The sequence below is a fragment of the Salvelinus namaycush genome, unplaced genomic scaffold, assembly GCF_016432855.1.
Source record: "Salvelinus namaycush isolate Seneca unplaced genomic scaffold, SaNama_1.0 Scaffold76, whole genome shotgun sequence".
NCBI classification, from domain to species: domain Eukaryota; kingdom Metazoa; phylum Chordata; class Actinopteri; order Salmoniformes; family Salmonidae; genus Salvelinus; species Salvelinus namaycush.
In genome coordinates, this window is record NW_024061486.1 from 286,478 (window position 1) to 306,762 (window position 20,285).

Genomic DNA, 20,285 nt, shown 5'->3' on the forward strand with positions numbered 1-20,285 from the left:
CAGTGTCCAGAGCATGCCAGGGCTTCATCTCTCTAACATGATGCTACAGGGTGGCCAGTGTCCAGAGCATGTCAGGGCTTAATCTCTCTAACATGATGCCACAGGGAACCACAGGGTGGCCAGTGTCCAGAGCATGCCAGGGCTTCATCTCTCTAACATGATGCTACAGGGTGGCCAGTGTCCAGAGCATGCCAGGGCTTCATCTCTCTAACATGATGCCACAGGGTGGCCAGTGTCCAGAGCATGCCAGGGCTTAATCTCTCTAACATGATGCCACAGGGAACCACAGGGTGGCCAGTGTCCAGAGCATGCCAGGGCTTCATCTCTCTAACATGATGCTACAGGGTGGCCAGTGTCCAGAGCATGCCAGGGCTTCATCTCTCTAACATGATGCTACAGGGTGGCCAGTGTCCAGAGCATGTCAGGGCTTAATCTCTCTAACATGATGCCACAGGGAACCACAGGGTGGCCAGTGTCCAGAGCATGCCAGGGCTTCATCTCTCTAACATGATGCTACAGGGTGGCCAGTGTCCAGAGCATGCCAGGGCTTCATCTCTCTAACATGATGCCACAGGGTGGCCAGTGTCCAGAGCATGCCAGGGCTTAATCTCTCTAACATGATGCCACAGGGAACCACAGGGTGGCCAGTGTCCAGAGCATGCCAGGGCTTCATCTCTCTAACATGATGCTACAGGGTGGCCAGTGTCCAGAGCATGCCAGGGCTTCATCTCTCTAACATGATGCTACAGGGTGGCCAGTGTCCAGAGCTTCATCTCTCTAACATGATGCCACAGGGTGGCCAGTGTCCAGAGCATGCCAGGGCTTCATCTCGCTAACATGATGCCACAGGGTGACCAGTGTCCAGAGCATGCCAGGGCTTCATCTCTCGAACATAATGCTACAGGGTGGCCAGTGTCCAGAGCATGCCAGGGCTTCATCTCTCTAACATGATGCTACAGGGTGGCCAGTGTCCAGAGCTTCATCTCTCTAACATGATGCCACAGGGTGGCCAGTGTCCAGAGCATGCCAGGGCTTCATCTCTCTAACATGATGCCACAGGGAACCACAGGGTGGCCAGTGTCCAGAGCATGCCAGGGCTTCATCTCTCTAACATAATGCTACAGGGTGGCCAGTGTCCAGAGCATGCCAGGGCTTCATCTCTCTAACATGATGCTACAGGGTGGCCAGTGTCCAGAGCATGCCAGGGCTTCATCTCTCTAACATGATGCCACAGGGTGGCCAGTGTCCAGAGCATGCCAGGGCTTCATCTCACTAACATGATGCCACAGGGTGACCAGTGTCCAGAGCATGCCAGGGCTTCATCTCTCTAACATGATGCCAAAGGGTGACCAGTGTCCAGAGCATGCCAGGGCTTCATCTCGCTAACATGATGCCACAGGGTGGCCAGTGTCCAGAGCATGCCAGGGCTTCATCTCTCTAACATGATGCCACAGGGTGGTCAGTGTCCAGAGCATGCCAGGGCTTCATCTCTCTAACATGATGCTACAGGGTGGCCAGTGTCCAGAGCATGCCAGGGCTTCATCTCTCTAACATGATGCTACAGGGTGGCCAGTGTCCAGAGCATGCCAGGGCTTCATCTCTCTAACATGATGCTACAGGGTGGCCAGTGTCCAGAGCTTCATCTCTCTAACATGATGCAACATGGTGGCCAGTGTCCAGAGCATGCCAGGGCTTAATCTCGCTAACATGATGCCACAGGGTGGCCAGTGTCCAGAGCATGCCAGGGCTTCATCTCCGACTTCGCTGCAGCCCCGAGAGAAGATACTCAGTTACAGCAAGAGCACTGCCTCAGTCTGTATGAGTCTTAAACAGCACCATATTCCCTATATAGTGCACTTTATTTAACCAGAACCCATGTGGAATAGGGATTATAGAGAATAGGGTGTCATTTGGGATACGGTCCCTAGTCAAAAGTAGTGCACTACATAGGGAACACTTTGCCATTTAGAACACGGCCCAAGTATCTGGAAGGCACTAACCCAGTGAAGTGGTGGGCTAAAAACAGATTCATGATAAGACAGGGTGAAGTGGAAGAATTGAATCTTAAGAGCCAGTATGGGAAGGTTTTTAAAATAACACACTAGAACACAGGGTGGGGCCTCGCCCACAAGGCAACACCACACATAGCTGTGGAGGCTCTCTAACCTCAAGAGCAGAAACTACTGCTTTTCAAATCTTTTTCTACTTAGTTTCATAGTAAATCATAGCGTTTCTGTAGAAGCCTGGACCCCGTGTTCATAAAAAGTCTTTGAGTGCTGATCTAGCTGTCCATATAACCGTATGATTTTAAAAAGGCAACACTGATCCAAAATCTGCACCCGGAAGTCCAAGACAATTAACGCATACAGGCCCTAGTCCATTTCCTGTTCAACCTGCTGTCCTGTCTGAGGCATGAAGAATGACAGATGTCGGCCATTTTAGATCCCGGCTGTAAAAGTGACTCAGACACACTGAGGTCACTGTGTCAAACAATGTGGAGAACAGGTTACTCACTGACACACACAGAGATTGTGTTCTGAAGCTGAAACTGTGTCTACGTCCTGTAAGAATATGTCCCAGATAAAAACACAAACTCAGAGACCTGAGGACGAGAGTTCAAAAGGACAAGAGGTCAATAGAGAACTAACGATCAATGGAAATAGTGTTTTTTCCTGTAATAGGGAATTATTGATCCGCGGTTCAGAGACATGGGAGGAATAGGTCTTCTGAAATAGGATTCTTGTTATTTGGCCATTGGCCCAGTTTTTATTTTTTTTATTTTTTTACCCCCTTTTCTCCCCAATTTTCGTGGTATCCAATCGCTAGTAATTACTATCTTGTCTCATCGCTACAACTCCCGTACGGGCTCGGGAGAGACGAAGGTCGAAAGCCATGCGTCCTCCGAAGCACAACCCAACCAAGCCGCACTGCTTCTTAACACAGCGCGCCTCCAACCCGGAAGCCAGCCGCACCAAGGTGTCGGAGGAAACACCGTGTACCTGGCCCCCTTGGTTAGCGCGCACTGCGCCCGGCCCGCCACAGGAGTCGCTGGAGCGCGATGAGACAAGGATATCCCTACCGGTCAAACCCTCCCTAACCCGGACGACGCTATGCCAATTGTGCGTCGCCCCACGGACCTCCCGGTCGCGGCCGGCTGCGACAGAGCCTGGGCGCTAACCCAGAGACTCTGGTGGCGCAGCTAGCACTGCGATGCAGTGCCCTAGACCACTGCGCCACCCGGGAGGCCCCATTGGCCCAGTTTTATTGCAAGGAATTCTAATTGGTCAACCACAGGCTAGGGCTGGGTTATTAAACTACATGCTTTCCCTTCGTTCTGTGGAGAGAATCCCTGAGGACAGGGGAGAATGACCATCTACCTCTCTGCATAAAATATATGAATAATCCTACTCCCTCTGATTTGCTTTGGGGTTTGTGTTATTTAAGAGTAACATCAACTGCTAACAGTCCCAAACGGCACCCTATTCCCTATGGGTCCTGGTTAGAAGTAGTGCACTACATAGAGAATAGAGTGCCATTTGGGACTAAGACTACCGGAGATGATAAACAGTAAGGGCATCTCTATTGACTGGAGGTGTGACCTTGTTTAAGGTCAGGATTTTGTTTCATTTCCACAACAATAAAACAACTGAAGTACAAGTCAAGAGACGGACAAACACAGAAGACCTTGTTTGAAATGTAGGCCTTTAGCCAAGACACCACAACGTTAGTTTGAGTCAGGAAAACTATTTACCTACAAAAACTGCTTAACAACTAGACCTGTGTGGCTTTCTTTTCAAAAGGTGAATCAGACCTTATTTTAAGATCGGATTTATATTTTATTCAAAGAAAAAAAAAAATCACATTTAAGTTATTCATAAACAAGCAAAATATTTTTTCCTATATGGAAGTTGTCATATCCACAAGAGTCTACATTGACAAGCTACCCATCATCTATCTGTGTGTGTCTACATTGACAAGCTACCCATCATCTATCTGTGTGTGTCTACATTGACAAGCTACCCATCATCTATCTGTGTGTGTCTACATTGACAAGCTACCCATCATCTATCTGTGTGTGTCTACATTGGGAGGTATATGACTAGCTACCCATCATCTATCTGTGTGTGTCTACATTGGGAGGTATATGACTAGCTACCCATCATCTATCTGTGTGTGTCTACATTGGGAGGTATATGACTAGCTACCCATCATCTATCTGTGTGTGTCTACATTGGGAGGTATATGACTAGCTACCCATCATCTATCTGTGTGTGTCTACATTGGGAGGTATATGACTAGCTACCCATCATCTATCTGTGTGTGTCTACATTGGGAGGTATATGACTAGCTACCCATCATCTATCTGTGTGTGTCTACATTGGGAGGTATATGACTAGCTACCCATCATCTATCTGTGTGTGTCTACATTGGGAGGTATATGACTAGCTACCCATCATCTATCTGTGTGTGTCTACATTGGGAGGTATATGACTAGCTACCCATCATCTATCTGTGTGTGTCTACATTGGGAGGTATATGACTAGCTACCCATCATCTATCTGTGTGTGTCTACATTGGGAGGTATATGACTAGCTACCCATCATCTATCTGTGTGTGTCTACATTGGGAGGTATATGACTAGCTACCCATCATCTATCTGTGTGTGTCTACATTGGGAGGTATATGACTAGCTACCCATCATCTATCTGTGTGTGTCTACATTGGGAGGTATATGACTAGCTACCCATCATCTATCTGTGTGTGTCTACATTGGGAGGTATATGACTAGCTACCCATCATCTATCTGTGTGTGTCTACATTGGGAGGTATATGACTAGCTACCCATCATCTATCTGTGTGTGTCTACATTGGGAGGTATATGACTAGCTACCCATCATCTATCTGTGTGTGTCTACATTGGGAGGTATATGACTAGCTACCCATCATCTATCTGTGTGTGTCTACATTGGGAGGTATATGACTAGCTACCCATCATCTATCTGTGTGTGTCTACATTGGGAGGTATATGACTAGCTACCTCACGATGTGACTCAAAGCCAGAGAGATGAAGCATGAGACGCAAGTTAATAATGGTTTAGTTATTCATGACGTGTGCGCGGGCACACCTCTCTCTCCGTGTGTGTGTGTGTGCGTCGCTCTCCGTGTGTGTGTGTGCGTCGCTCTCCGTGTGTGTGTGTGTGTGTGTGTGTGTGTGTGTGTGTGTGTGTGTCGCTCTCCGTGTGTGTGTGTGTGTGTGTGCGTCGCTCTCCGTGTGTGTGTGTGTGTGTGTGTGTGTGTGCGTCGCTCTCCGTGTGTGTGTGTGTGTGTGTGCGTCGCTCTCCGTGTGTGTGTGTGTGTGTGTGTGCGTCGCTCTCCGTGTGTGTGTGTGTGTGTGTGTGTGCGCGTCGCTCTCCGTGTGTGGTTGTGTGTGTGTTGTGTGTGCATCTCTCTCCGTGTGTGTGTGTGTGTGTGCATCTCTCTCCGTGTGTGTGTGTGTGTGTGCATCTCTCTCCGTGTGTGTGTGTGTGTGTGTGTGCATCTCTCTCCGTGTGTGTGTGTGTGTGTGTGTGTGCATCTCTCTCCGTGTGTGTGTGTGTGTGTGTGTGTGCATCTCTCTCCGTGTGTGTGTGTGTGTGTGTGTGCATCTCTCTCCGTGTGTGTGTGTGTGTGTGTGTGCATCTCTCTCCGTGTGTGTGTGTGTGTGTGTGTGCATCTCTCTCCGTGTGTGTGTGTGTGTGTGTGTGTGTGCATCTCTCTCCGTGTGTGTGTGTGTGTGTGTGTGTGTGCATCTCTCTCCGTGTGTGTGTGTGTGTGTGTGTGTGCATCTCTCTCCGTGTGTGTGTGTGTGTGTGTGTGTGCATCTCTCTCCGTGTGTGTGTGTGTGTGTGTGTGCATCTCTCTCCGTGTGTGTGTGTGTGTGTGTGTGTGCATCTCTCTCCGTGTGTGTGTGTGTGTGTGTGTGCATCTCTCTCCGTGTGTGTGTGTGTGTGTGTGTGCATCTCTCTCCGTGTGTGTGTGTGTGTGTGTGTGCATCTCTCTCCGTGTGTGTGTGTGTGTGTGTGTGCATCTCTCTCCGTGTGTGTGTGTGTGTGTGTGTGCATCTCTCTCCGTGTGTGTGTGTGTGTGTGTGTGCATCTCTCTCCGTGTGTGTGTGTGTGTGTGTGTGCATCTCTCTCCGTGTGTGTGTGTGTGTGTGTGCATCTCTCTCCGTGTGTGTGTGTGTGTGTGCATCTCTCTCCGTGTGTGTGTGTGTGTGTGCATCTCTCTCCGTGTGTGTGTGTGTGTTGTGCATCTCTCTCCGTGTGTGTGTGTGTGTGTGCATCTCTCTCCGTGTGTGTGTGTGTGTGTGCATCTCTCTCCGTGTGTGTGTGTGTGTGTGTGCATCTCTCTCCGTGTGTGTGTGTGTGTGTGTGTGCATCTCTCTCCGTGTGTGTGTGTGTGTGTGTGTGCATCTCTCTCCGTGTGTGTGTGTGTGTGTGTGCATCTCTCTCCGTGTGTGTGTGTGTGTGTGTGTGCATCTCTCTCCGTGTGTGTGTGTGTGTGTGTGTGCATCTCTCTCTGTGTGTGTGTGTGTGTGTGTGTGCATCTCTCTCCGTGTGTGTGTGTGTGTGTGTGTGCATCTCTCTCCGTGTGTGTGTGTGTGTGTGTGCATCTCTCTCCGTGTGTGTGTGTGTGTGTGTGCATCTCTCTCCGTGTGTGTGTGTGTGTGTGTGCATCTCTCTCCGTGTGTGTGTGTGTGTGTGTGTGCATCTCTCTCCGTGTGTGTGTGTGTGTGTGTGTGCATCTCTCTCCGTGTGTGTGTGTGTGTGTGTGTGCATCTCTCTCCGTGTGTGTGTGTGTGTGTGTGTGCATCTCTCTCCGTGTGTGTGTGTGTGTGTGTGTGCATCTCTCTCCGTGTGTGTGTGTGTGTGTGTGTGCATCTCTCTCCGTGTGTGTGTGTGTGTGTGTGTGCATCTCTCTCCGTGTGTGTGTGTGTGTGTGTGCGCATCTCTCTCCGCTGTGTGTGTGTGTGTGTGTGTGCGCATCTCTCTCCGTGTGTGTGTGTGTGTGTGTGGCATCTCTCTCCGTGTGTGTGTGTGTGTGTGCGCATCTCTCTCCGTGTGTGTGTGTGTGTGTGCGCATCTCTCTCCGTGTGTGTGTGTGTGTGTGCGCATCTCTCTCCGTGTGTGTGTGTGTGTGTGCGCATCTCTCTCCGTGTGTGTGTGTGTGTGTGCGCATCTCTCTCCGTGTGTGTGTGTGTGTGTGCGCATCTCTCTCCGTGTGTGTGTGTGTGTGTGCGCATCTCTCTCCGTGTGTGTGTGTGTGTGTGCGCATCTCTCTCCGTGTGTGTGTGTGTGTGTGCGCATCTCTCTCCGTGTGTGTGTGTGTGTGTGCGCATCTCTCTCCGTGTGTGTGTGTGTGTGTGCGCATCTCTCTCCGTGTGTGTGTGTGTGTGTGCGCATCTCTCTCCGTGTGTGTGTGTGTGCGCATCTCTCTCCGTGTGTGTGTGTGTGTGCATCTCTCTCCGTGTGTGTGTGTGTGTGCATCTCTCTCCGTGTGTGTGTGTGTGTGCATCTCTCTCCGTGTGTGTGTGTGTGTGCATCTCTCTCCGTGTGTGTGTGTGTGTGCATCTCTCTCCGTGTGTGTGTGTGTGTGCATCTCTCTCCGTGTGTGTGTGTGTGTGCATCTCTCTCCGTGTGTGTGTGTGTGTGTGCATCTCTCTCCGTGTGTGTGTGTGTGTGTGCATCTCTCTCCGTGTGTGTGTGTGTGTGTGCATCTCTCTCCGTGTGTGTGTGTGTGTGTGCATCTCTCTCCGTGTGTGTGTGTGTGTGTGCATCTCTCTCCGTGTGTGTGTGTGTGTGTGCATCTCTCTCCGTGTGTGTGTGTGTGTGTGCATCTCTCTCCGTGTGTGTGTGTGTGTGCGCATCTCTCTCCGTGTGTGTGTGTGTGTGTGCGCATCTCTCTCCGTGTGTGTGTGTGTGCGCGCATCTCTCTCCGTGTGTGTGTGTGTGCGCGCATCTCTCTCCGTGTGTGTGTGTGTGTGTGCATCTCTCTCCGTGTGTGTGTGTGTGTGTGCATCTCTCTCCGTGTGTGTGTGTGTGTGCATCTCTCTCCGTGTGTGTGTGTGTGTGCATCTCTCTCCGTGTGTGTGTGTGTGTGCATCTCTCTCCGTGTGTGTGTGTGTGTGCATCTCTCTCCGTGTGTGTGTGTGTGTGCATCTCTCTCCGTGTGTGTGTGTGTGCATCTCTCTCCGTGTGTGTGTGTGTGCATCTCTCTCCGTGTGTGTGTGTGTGTGCATCTCTCTCCGTGTGTGTGTGTGTGTGCATCTCTCTCCGTGTGTGTGTGTGTGCATCTCTCTCCGTGTGTGTGTGTGTGCATCTCTCTCCGTGTGTGTGTGTGTGCATCTCTCTCCGTGTGTGTGTGTGTGCATCTCTCTCCGTGTGTGTGTGTGTGCATCTCTCTCCGTGTGTGTGTGTGTGCATCTCTCTCCGTGTGTGTGTGTGCATCTCTCTCCATGTGTGTGCGGTCACATGTCTCTCTCATTGTGTCTGTGTGAGAGTGCGTCTCTCTCCGTGTGCGTCTCACCAGTTTGAGCTGCAGCAGCAGCTTGTAGACGTCAGACATGTCAGCCAGCACCAGCAGGTGAGTGACAGCAGAGAGGAGGGCCCTGGCAGCACGGACCATGTTACCCCTCTTTACCGAGGAACAGGGGTCCTCCGCAAACTCTGCTGACGCCTGCTTCATGGATTCACCTTAGGGACAAAGACAGGATATTACAGTTAAGACATGTTAAAGGGTTGGTCCTAAATAAAACCCTACACAAGTTACCATTGTCCGAGCCAGAACAGCTCATAAGGATACAGCCATGTTACAGTGAAGGAGGGGAACAGGCCAGAGAGAGAGAGAGCGAGGGGAACAGGCCAGAGAGAGAGAGAGCGAGGGGAACAGGCCAGAGAGAGAGAGAGCGAGGGGAACAGGCCAGAGAGAGAGAGAGCGAGGGGAACAGGCCAGAGAGAGAGAGAGCGAGGGGAACAGGCCAGAGAGAGAGAGAGCGAGGGGAACAGGCCAGAGAGAGAGAGAGCGAGGGGAACAGGCCAGAGAGAGAGAGAGCGAGGGGAACAGGCCAGAGAGAGAGAGAGCGAGGGGAACAGGCCAGAGAGAGAGAGAGCGAGGGGAACAGGCCAGAGAGAGAGAGAGCGAGGGGAACAGGCCAGAGAGAGAGAGAGCGAGGGGAACAGGCCAGAGAGAGAGAGAGCGAGGGGAACAGGCCAGAGAGAGAGAGAGCGAGGGGAACAGGCCAGAGAGAGAGAGAGCGAGGGGAACAGGCCAGAGAGAGAGAGAGCGAGGGGAACAGGCCAGAGAGAGAGAGAGCGAGGGGAACAGGCCAGAGAGAGAGAGAGCGAGGGGAACAGGCCAGAGAGAGAGAGAGCGAGGGGAACAGGCCAGAGAGAGAGAGAGCGAGGGGAACAGGCCAGAGAGAGAGAGAGCGAGGGGAACAGGCCAGAGAGAGAGAGAGCGAGGGGAACAGGCCAGAGAGAGAGAGAGCGAGGGGAACAGGCCAGAGAGAGAGAGAGCGAGGGGAACAGGCCAGAGAGAGAGAGAGCGAGGGGAACAGGCCAGAGAGAGAGAGAGCGAGGGGAACAGGCCAGAGAGAGAGAGAGCGAGGGGAACAGGCCAGAGAGAGAGAGAGCGAGGGGAACAGGCCAGAGAGAGAGAGAGCGAGGGGAACAGGCCAGAGAGAGAGAGAGCGAGGGGAACAGGCCAGAGAGAGAGAGAGCGAGGGGAACAGGCCAGAGAGAGAGAGAGCGAGGGGAACAGGCCAGAGAGAGAGAGAGCGAGGGGAACAGGCCAGAGAGAGAGAGAGAGAGGGGAACAGGCCAGAGAGAGAGAGAGAGAGGGGAACAGGCCAGAGAGAGAGAGAGAGGGGAACAGGCCAGAGAGAGAGAGAGAGGGGAACAGGCCAGAGAGAGAGAGAGAGGGGAACAGGCCAGAGAGAGAGAGAGAGGGGAACAGGCCAGAGAGAGAGAGAGAGAGGGGAACAGGCCAGAGAGAGAGAGAGAGAGGGGAACAGGCCAGAGAGAGAGAGAGAGGGGAACCTGCCAGAGAGAGAGAGAGAGGGGAACCTGCCAGAGAGAGAGAGAGAGGGGAACCTGCCAGAGAGAGAGAGAGAGGGGAACAGGCCAGAGAGAGAGAGAGAGGGGAACAGGCCAGAGAGAGAGAGAGAGGGGAACAGGCCAGAGAGAGAGAGAGAGGGGAACAGGCCAGAGAGAGAGAGAGAGGGGAACCTGCCAGAGAGAGAGAGAGAGAGGGGAACCTGCCAGAGAGAGAGAGAGAGGGGAACCTGCCAGAGAGAGGAAAAGGGACTGCTGACATTTCAGTGTTAATTTGATGCATTCATTAACATATAAACTGCAGAGTGTCGCAGGGCAAGGTGAAGAGTGATGAAGATAGTCACACCAGGGTTTGACATTTGATTCACGCCGACTACAAATACTGAATATGCATGTTAAAGAAGCAATCTGTGATCCAAACAACAAAATAGCAACCAAAGCAAGAGGCAGGGTGAACATCTCAGGGATAGGGTCTGAGGGAAACTGAACCGATCTCGGGCTGACCATCCATGACATCAAAACGGTGTGAGAGAATCCTTGTACCGTTTAAAATCAGACCATTGGCATCAGATGTGTGCCTGCCTAGTTCATGACGTCGTCTTAAAAGCAGCCAGTCACTAATACTTCTCACTAGGGTTGTAGATAGATCCATCTCAGTGTCTGTATAATCATCCATGGATAAAATGATGGCTGGCTGGCAGCATGTCCCCCATATCTACCTTCACACAGGCCCGAGCAGTAGGCCCTCTAGCACAGACAGAAAATTGGCCTTGATTGGTCTCAACGCATCATTTTGATAGGGGCACCCTAGAATAACATTTTGGGGAGGCTGTGTGTCCTACCAATGAATAAAGACGTGGAACAGGCATCTGGTGCCTGGGACAGCCTCACCTCATCTAAAAATCATGAAAACTATTCACCGATTGGCTTAGCTAGTCTGTTGGTTCGTAGCGTTTGCTAAGTATAACTACTAATATTGTATTGCTAGTGTCAGCTGGTATTTGGCCTACACCCACCATCCACACGTTGGTCTCATTCTCAACAAAAGTATAATTAAAATAAAATAAAAATAAATAAAAAATCAAATGGCCCATGACCTTCTGTAGGCATATTGCAACTAATTTGTCAGGGCCAGAAAACTCTTCTTCTGTCCCTTTTAGCCAAGATATACATTAAGACTGTTTTAAAATCCTGAAATACCACTCCCCTAGCCCACTGCGTATGTCCCAAATGGCACCCTATATAATACATTACTATAGGCCCCTGGCCAAAGGTAGTACACAATATAGGGCGTAGGGAGTCATTTGGGAAGCATCCACAATAGCCCAATGCTGGGCCTGATCCCAGCCAAGGCATCAGAGCAAAGCATATGTAGAGGCTGTTTGGGATCCAGGCTAAGAGTTAATTGCATTAAAAACTTATTTGAGAGAAGAGATGAGAAAGGTAGTCTGACCCAGGCTAAGTCCAAACTCTCTCCCTCTCACACACACACGCGCAGTGACCTTGTCCTAATGCATACAGCCTGATGCATACAGGTCACTTAGAAAGTACATTTTTGATCCATTAAAATAACATCATTGATCAGAAATACAGTGTAGACATTGTTAATGTTTTAATTGACTATTGTAGCTGCAAACGCCAGATTTTTATGGAATATCTACACAGGCGTTACAGAGGCCCATTATCAGCAACCATCACTACTGTGTTCCAATGGCACGTTGTGTTAGCTAATTGATTGAGCAAGAGGACAAGTACATTAGAGTGTCTAGTTTGAGAAACAGACGCCTCACAAGTCCTCAACTGGCAGCTTTATTAAATAGTACCCGCAAAACACCAGTCAACGTCAACAGTGAAGAGGCGACTCCGGGATGCTAGCCTTCTAGGCAGAGTTGCAAAGAAAAAGCCACATCTCAGACTGGCATATTAAAAGAAAAGATTAAGATTGGCAAAAGAACACAGACACTGGACAGAGGAACTCTGCCTAGAAGGCCAGCATCCCGGAGTCGCCTCTTCACTGTTGACGTTGACTGGTGTTTTGCGGGTACTATTTAATGAAGCTGCCAGTTGAGGACTTGTGAGGCGTCTGTTTCTCAAACTAGACACTCTAATGTACTTGTCCTCTTGCTCAATTGTGCACCGGGGCCTCCCACTTCTCTTTCTATTCTGGTTAGAGCCAGTTTGCGCTGTTCTGTGAAGGGAGTAGTACACGTTGTTGTACGAGATCTTGAGTTTCTTGGCAACTTCTCGCATGGAATAGCCTTCATTTCTCACAACAAGAATAGACTGACGAGTTTCAACTTCTGGCCACGACTGTACATAGACCAGACCTCACCATTACACAGACCAGAAGACAGTTCAGTTTGCTGAACAATGTGCCAGGCACATGTACTTTGTGTTACAGTTGAATTAGCCTACAGGCCAGAAAACACTGCTTTATACAGCATCAATCACACTGCTCCTTAGTGAAGAGACAAAATGACATCTTAAAGTTAAACGGTCAAGGTAAACCAACAGGGGAGAAGACCAGTTTGTGAACTCATTGTAGTGTAATAAATAAAGTAGGGTGTTACACGTCACCTGGTATAATAAATAAAGTAGATGTTACACGTCACCTGGTATAATAAATAAAGTAGAGATGTTACACGTCACCTGGTATAATAAATAAAGTAGAGGCGTTACACGTCACCTGGTATAATAAATAAAGTAGGGCGTTACACGTCACCTGGTATAATAAATAAAGTAGAGGTGTTACACGTCACCTGGTATAATAAATAAAGTAGAGATGTTACACGTCACCTGGTATAATAAATAAAGTAGAGATGTTACACGTCACCTGGTATAATAAATAAAGTAGAGATGTTACACGTCACCTGGTATAATAAATAAAGTAGAGGTTACACGTCACCTGGTATAATAAATAAAGTAGAGGCGTTACACGTCACCTGGTATAATAAATAAAGTAGAGATGTTACACGTCACCTGGTATAATAAATAAAGTAGAGATGTTACACGTCACCTGGTATAATAAATAAAGTAGAGATGTTACACGTCACCTGGTATAATAAATAAAGTAGAGATGTTACACGTCACCTGGTATAATAAATAAAGTAGAGATGTTACACGTCACCTGGTATAATAAATAAAGTAGAGGTTACACGTCACCTGGTATAATAAATAAAGTAGAGATGTTACACGTCACCTGGTATAATAAATAAAGTAGATGTTACACGTCACCTGGTATAATAAATAAAGTAGAGGTGTTACACGTCACCTGGTATAATAAATAAAGTAGGGCGTTACACGTCACCCGGTATAATAAATAAAGTAGGGCGTTACACGTCACCCGGTATAATAAATAAAGTAGAGGCGTTACACGTCACCTGGTATAATAAATAAAGTAGAGGCGTTACACGTCACCCGGTATAATAAATAAAGTAGCGCGTTACACGTCACCCGGTGTAATAAATAAAGTAGGGCGTTACACGTCACCCGGTATAATAAATAAAGTAGGGCGTTACACGTCACCCGGTATAATAAATAAAGTGGCGCGTTACACGTCACCTGGTATAATAAATAAAGTAGGGCGTTACACGTCACCCGGTATAATAAATAAAGTGGCGCGTTACACGTCACCTGGTATAATAAATAAAGTAGATGTTACACGTCACCTGGTATAATAAATAAAGTAGAGGTGTTACACGTCACCCGGTATAATAAATAAAGTAGGGCGTTACACGTCACCCGGTATAATAAATAAAGTAGCGCGTTACACGTCACCCGGTATAATAAATAAAGTGGCGCGTTACACGTCACCTGGTGTAATAAATAAAGTAGGGCGTTACACGTCACCTGGTATAATAAATAAAGTAGCGCGTTACACGTCACCTGGTATAATAAATAAAGTAGATGTTACACGTCACCCGGTATAATAAATAAAGTAGAGGTGTTACACGTCACCCGGTATAATAAATAAAGTAGCGCGTTACACGTCACCCGGTGTAATAAATAAAGTAGGGCGTTACACGTCACCTGGTATAATAAATAAAGTAGAGGCGTTACACGTCACCTGGTATAATAAATAAAGTAGCGCGTTACACGTCACCCGGTATAATAAATAAAGTAGATGTTACACGTCACCCGGTATAATAAATAAAGTAGAGGTGTTACACGTCACCCGGTATAATAAATAAAGTAGGGCGTTACACGTCACCCGGTATAATAAATAAAGTAGCGCGTTACACGTCACCCGGTGTAATAAATAAAGTAGGGCGTTACACGTCACCTGGTATAATAAATAAAGTAGAGGCGTTACACGTCACCTGGTATAATAAATAAAGTAGAGGCGTTACACGTCACCTGGTATAATAAATAAAGTAGAGGCGTTACACATCACCCGGTATAATAAATAAAGTAGGGCGTTACACGTCACCCGGTATAATAAATAAAGTAGGGCGTTACACGTCACCCGGTATAATAAATAAAGTAGGGCGTTACACGTCACCTGGTGTAATAAATAAAGTAGGGCGTTACACGTCACCTGGTGTAATAAATAAAGTAGGGCGTTACACGTCACCTGGTATAATAAATAAAGTAGCGCGTTACACGTCACCTGGTGTAATAAATAAAGTAGGGCGTTACACGTCACCTGGTATAATAAATAGTAGGGCGTTACACGTCACCTGGTATAATAAATAGTAGGGCGTTACACGTCACCTGGTATAATAAATAAAGTGGGGCGTTACACGTCACCTGGTATAATAAATAAAGTAGGGCGTTACACGTCACCTGGTATAATAAATAAAGTAGGGCGTTACATGTCACCTGGTATAATAAATAAAGTAGGGCGTTACACGTCACCTGGTATAATAAATAAAGTAGGGCGTTACACGTCACCTGGTATAATAAATAAAGTAGGGCGTTACACGTCACCTGGTATAATAAATAAAGTAGAGGTGTTACACGTCACCTGGTATAATAAAGTAGAGGTGTTACACGTCACCTGGTATAATAAAGTAGAGGTGTTACACGTCACCTGGTATAATAAATAAAGTAGGGCGTTCCCCGTCACCTGGTATAATAAATAAAGTAGCGCGTTACACGTCACCCGGTATAATAAATAAAGTAGGGCGTTACACGTCACCTGGTATAATAAATAAAGTAGAGGTGTTACACGTCACCTGGTATAATAAAGTAGAGGTGTTACACGTCACCTGGTATAATAAATAAAGTAGAGGTGTTACACGTCACCTGGTATAATAAAGTAGAGGTGTTACACGTCACCTGGTATAATAAAGTAGAGGTGTTACACGTCACCTGGTATAATAAATAAAGTAGGGCGTTCCCCGTCACCTGGTATAATAAATAAAGTAGGGCGTTCCCCGTCACCTGGTATAATAAATAAAGTAGCGCGTTTGTCTTGGCATTGTGCTGCTGGGTCATGACACATTCCCTCTGGCCTTAGTTAACTAAGTGGTGCTTTGTCTTGTTATATAATACAGACCGTGGCCTGTGTCATAATATTAGATCATGTTAAATTTATATCAATTCAACATGTATAACATGTTTACTAGACACGAGGTATGTTCTTGCTGACATGTCTGTCGGGCAAAACTTTTTGTGGAAGGTACTATGCAACCCTGAACCCCTCAAGCATTCAACTTACGTTGAGTTTCCTTACAGGGAAACTAAAGCCAGCTGTATAGCCGGTTTCTGTTTATGAGTCTTTTTAAAGTTCAGGAAACCATGCTTTGTTTGCAGCATTTCATTAAAATCGTGCATAGCTGTTCTTCATATGGCCGAAAATGTTCTCATCTATAATATCATCTATTTGGCTATAGCAGGGGCGCAACTTTCACTGAAATTGCATTTCTGAATAAATGGGTTGGATGGATGGCTTCTAAAAGTCCAGAAATCTAATTGCAAAGTCATTCATATGCTAATAACCCAAATATTTCAGCTTTAAAAAGATTTTGCACTGCTACCCTCAGCATTCATTCTGAGGTCAGAACAAGCAATGCAGTTCAGAAAAAAAAGTAAACAAATAAATAGCAGCAGTAAAATAGTGAGGCTATATACAGGGTGTCACGGTACAGAGTCAATGTGGAGGCTATATACAGGGTGTCACGGTACAGAGTCAATGTGGAGGCTATATACAGGGGGTACTGGTACAGAGTCAATGTGGAGGCTATATACAGGGTGTCACGGTACAGAGTCAATGTGGAGGCTATATACAGGGTGTCACGGTACAGAGTCAATGTGGAGGCTATATACAGGGGGTACCGGTACAGAGTCAATGTGGAGGCTATATACAGGGGGTACCGGTACAGAGTCAATGTGGAGGCTATATACATGGTATTACGGTAGAGTCTATATACAGGGTGTTACGGTACAGAGTCAATGTGGAGGCTATATACAGGGTGTTACGGTACAGAGTCAATGTGGAGACTATATACAGGGTGTTACGGTACAGAGTCAATGTGGAGGCTATATACAGGGGGTACTGGTACAGAGTCAATGTGGAGGCTATATACAGGGGGTACCGGTACAGAGTCAATGTGGAGGCTATATACAGGGGGTACTGGTACAGAGTCAATGTGGAGGCTATATACAGGGGGTACTGGTACAGAGTCAATGTGGAGGCTATATACAAGGGGTACCGGTACAGAGTCAATGTGGAGACTATATACAGGGTGTTACGGTACAGAGTCAATGTGGAGGCTATATACAGGAGGTACCAGTACAGAGTCAATGTGGAGACTATATACAGGGTGTTACGGTACAGAGTCAATGTGGAGGCTATATACAGGGGGTACTGGTACAGAGTCAATGTGGAGGCTATATACAGGGTGTTACGGTACAGAGTCAATGTGGAGGCTATATACAGGGGGTACCAGTACAGAGTCAATGTGGAGGCTATATACAGGGGGTACCGGTACAGAGTCAATGTGGAGGCTATATACAGGGGGTACCGGTACAGAGTCAATGTGGAGACTATATACAGGGTGTTACGGTACAGAGTCAATGTGGAGGCTATATACAGGGTGTTACGGTACAGAGTCAATGTGGAGGCTATATACAGGGGGTACTGGTACAGAGTCAATGTGGAGGCTATATACAGGGGGTACTGGTACAGAGTCAATGTGGAGGCTATATACAGGGGGTACTGGTACAGAGTCAATGTGGAGGCTATATACAGGGGGTACTGGTACAGAGTCAATGTGGAGGCTATATACAAGGGGTACCGGTACAGAGTCAATGTGGAGACTATATACAGGGTGTTACGGTACAGAGTCAATGTGGAGACTATATACAGGGTGTTACGGTACAGAGTCAATGTGGAGGATATATACAGGAGGTACCAGTACAGAGTCAATGTGGAGGCTATATACAGGGGGTACCGGTACAGAGTCAATGTGGAGGCTATATACAGGAGGTACCAGTACAGAGTCAATGTGGAGGCTATATACAGGGGGTACTGGTACAGAGTCAATGTGGAGGCTATATACAGGAGGTACCAGTACAGAGTCAATGTGGAGGCTATATACAGGGTGTTACGGTACAATGTGGAGGCTATATACAGGGTGTTACGGTACAGAGTCAATGTGGAGACTATATACAGGAGGTACCAGTACAGAGTCAATGTGGAGGCTATATACAGGGTGTTACGGTACAGAGTCAATGTGGAGGCTATATACAGGAGGTACCAGTACAGAGTCAATGTGGAGGCTATATACAGGGGGTACCGGTACAGAGTCAATGTGGAGGCTATATACAGGGGGTACCGGTACAGAGTCAATGTGGAGGCTATATACAGGGGGTACTGGTACAGAGTCAATGTGGAGGCTATATACAGGGGGTACTGGTACAGAGTCAATGTGGAGGCTATATACAGGGGGTACTGGTACAGAGTCAATGTGGAGGCTATATACAAGGGGTACCGGTACAGAGTCAATGTGGAGACTATATACAGGGTGTTACGGTACAGAGTCAATGTGGAGGCTATATACAGGGGGTACTGGTACAGAGTCAATGTGGAGGCTATATACAGGGGGTACTGGTACAGAGTCAATGTGGAGGCTATATACAAGGGGTACCGGTACAGAGTCAATGTGGAGACTATATACAGGGTGTTACGGTACAGAGTCAATGTGGAGGCTATATACAGGGGGTACCGGTACAGAGTCAATGTGCGTGTCCAACATCCATCTGAGAAAAATGAGCACCTAGCCTACTTGGACACTTCTTTGTGGGACCTATCAATTTCAACGCGTTCGAGGAGTCCAAAATCATTACGAGACCAGAACACGAAGCACATTCTTGGACGATTTGTTCGTAAACTTGTTTTTACGTCGCTGCATTGTCATGTAGTCATGTTTGTCATGTAGTCATGTAGTCATGCATTGTCATGTAGTCATGTGTCATGTTTGTATTTTGAGGTCATTTGAAATAAACATTTTAGGCCTACTTATTTTCGCCCCATAATTTTTTGTGTTTCGCTAAGCTTTTTTTGTTGATAATGTTTTAGTGAATTTTGTGTTAATGGATGATGTAAAAACTTGATAAAATTAAAAACACATTGTTGAAACTAGATTTAGTATAGGCTGTTTTAAACCTTCAGCCTCTATATAACCACATGATGAATTTATTTAGTCCTAGCTATAATATAGTATAGTCTGTTTTTAACTTAGAGCAGGCACTTGTTTTGCCTTCAACCTCTATATAACCACATGAACAAATATATATACAATATTCTGCACATATGAATGGATTTATATAGGCCATAACTGAACCAAGTTCTGTAGACCACACACACACGAATGCAATACTTGTTGATTTAATGAAAAGCAGTAGACACATTTAATATCAGACTCATGAACACAATAGTAAACATACTGTTTTACTTTCTTTAATAACAAACAAAACACGCAATAGACTACACGCTCGGTTCACAGCTTCCTCAGGAAACGGCACATATTGTAGCCTCACAGAAGAAAGAGAAGCGGAGGAAAGAGCCGGCATTTGTTAGCGGTAAAATATTAGGCGTTGTGGCAATGCTTCAACGTTTTAAAAAAGTTTTATGGGATGCCGGGACTCCTTGGAAAACAGTAGCAGTTGTTAATGAATGAACTATTTCCTGGCTAAAGAAATGAAATAACTGACTTCTGACCAGTGCTAGGAAAAGACCTAGTCTCAGGTCCACACATACAGTCCATACTTTGTATGAACCAGCCCTACTCTCCTCAGGTCCCATCCAGAACCAGCCATAAAACTAACTCTTATAAATTCATAATTTGTCTGCGAGAGCAGACACACCAAAAATAAAATGTTACTGGAGGGGGGAAATGAATTATATAGGATTCTGTCAAATGTTAACTACAACAACGGCTGCTAAAAATGCTTGTGTCAAACCCTGTCTTCGGTGAAATGTTCCAACAATGACATTCAGAGCAACGTTACCCGTCTCGTTGCCCTCGTCTAACAGTACACTGCTTGCTGCCTAGAAAGGTTTTACTCAAACGGTTTTGAAAGAAATGTGACCCAGCAGCCATGAATGCTGCTCCAGAAGTCTGTGCTCCTCCCAAAACAGCACTCTATAGTCAATTTAGTGACCAGAGTCCAGGTCAAAAGTAGTGCACTATATACTGAATGTGGTGCCATTTGGTACAGACACGGTGGCCACATACAAAAGCAGCCCCCAGTTGGGCTGTCCCCAAATATAACAATTCCCGGGCCAAACGAGAGTTGTCCAATCTTACATTTTTAAACGTGTATTTTTCCCCACACCGTTTCATTTAAATATATTATAGCATCTTCGTTTCTCAAAATCATTGGCATGTGGCTAATTAAAATACTATCCAAATAAAAATTATACAAAAAATAAAAAGTTAATTAAATGGCCAATTATGTAAAAAGACTCTGAAGGCAACAATTTAAATGTAAAAAATAAAAACACAGCAGCCTGCAGGGAGAAAATATCCTGATAAAAATAAATATTCTATAAACCACATTGGCTATACATGACCTGCCTGCAACAAACTTGAAACATCTACTGTTGACTTGGGTTCAACCGAAGCTCCTGCTAGCAAACGTACAACTTTATATAAAATATTCCGGGCCCTAATGAGCTTGTGACAGACACCGCTGTAAGATATTTGAGCAATGGATAAGTAGTAATCAGGTAGGCATATTTTATGA

At 46.8% G+C, this 20,285-nt stretch overlaps 1 pseudogene; it reads right to left on the reverse strand.

Moving 5' to 3' along the window:
- LOC120042726 overlaps window positions 1-20,285 on the reverse strand; it is a 278,307-nt pseudogene that overhangs the window by 238,367 nt on the left and 19,655 nt on the right.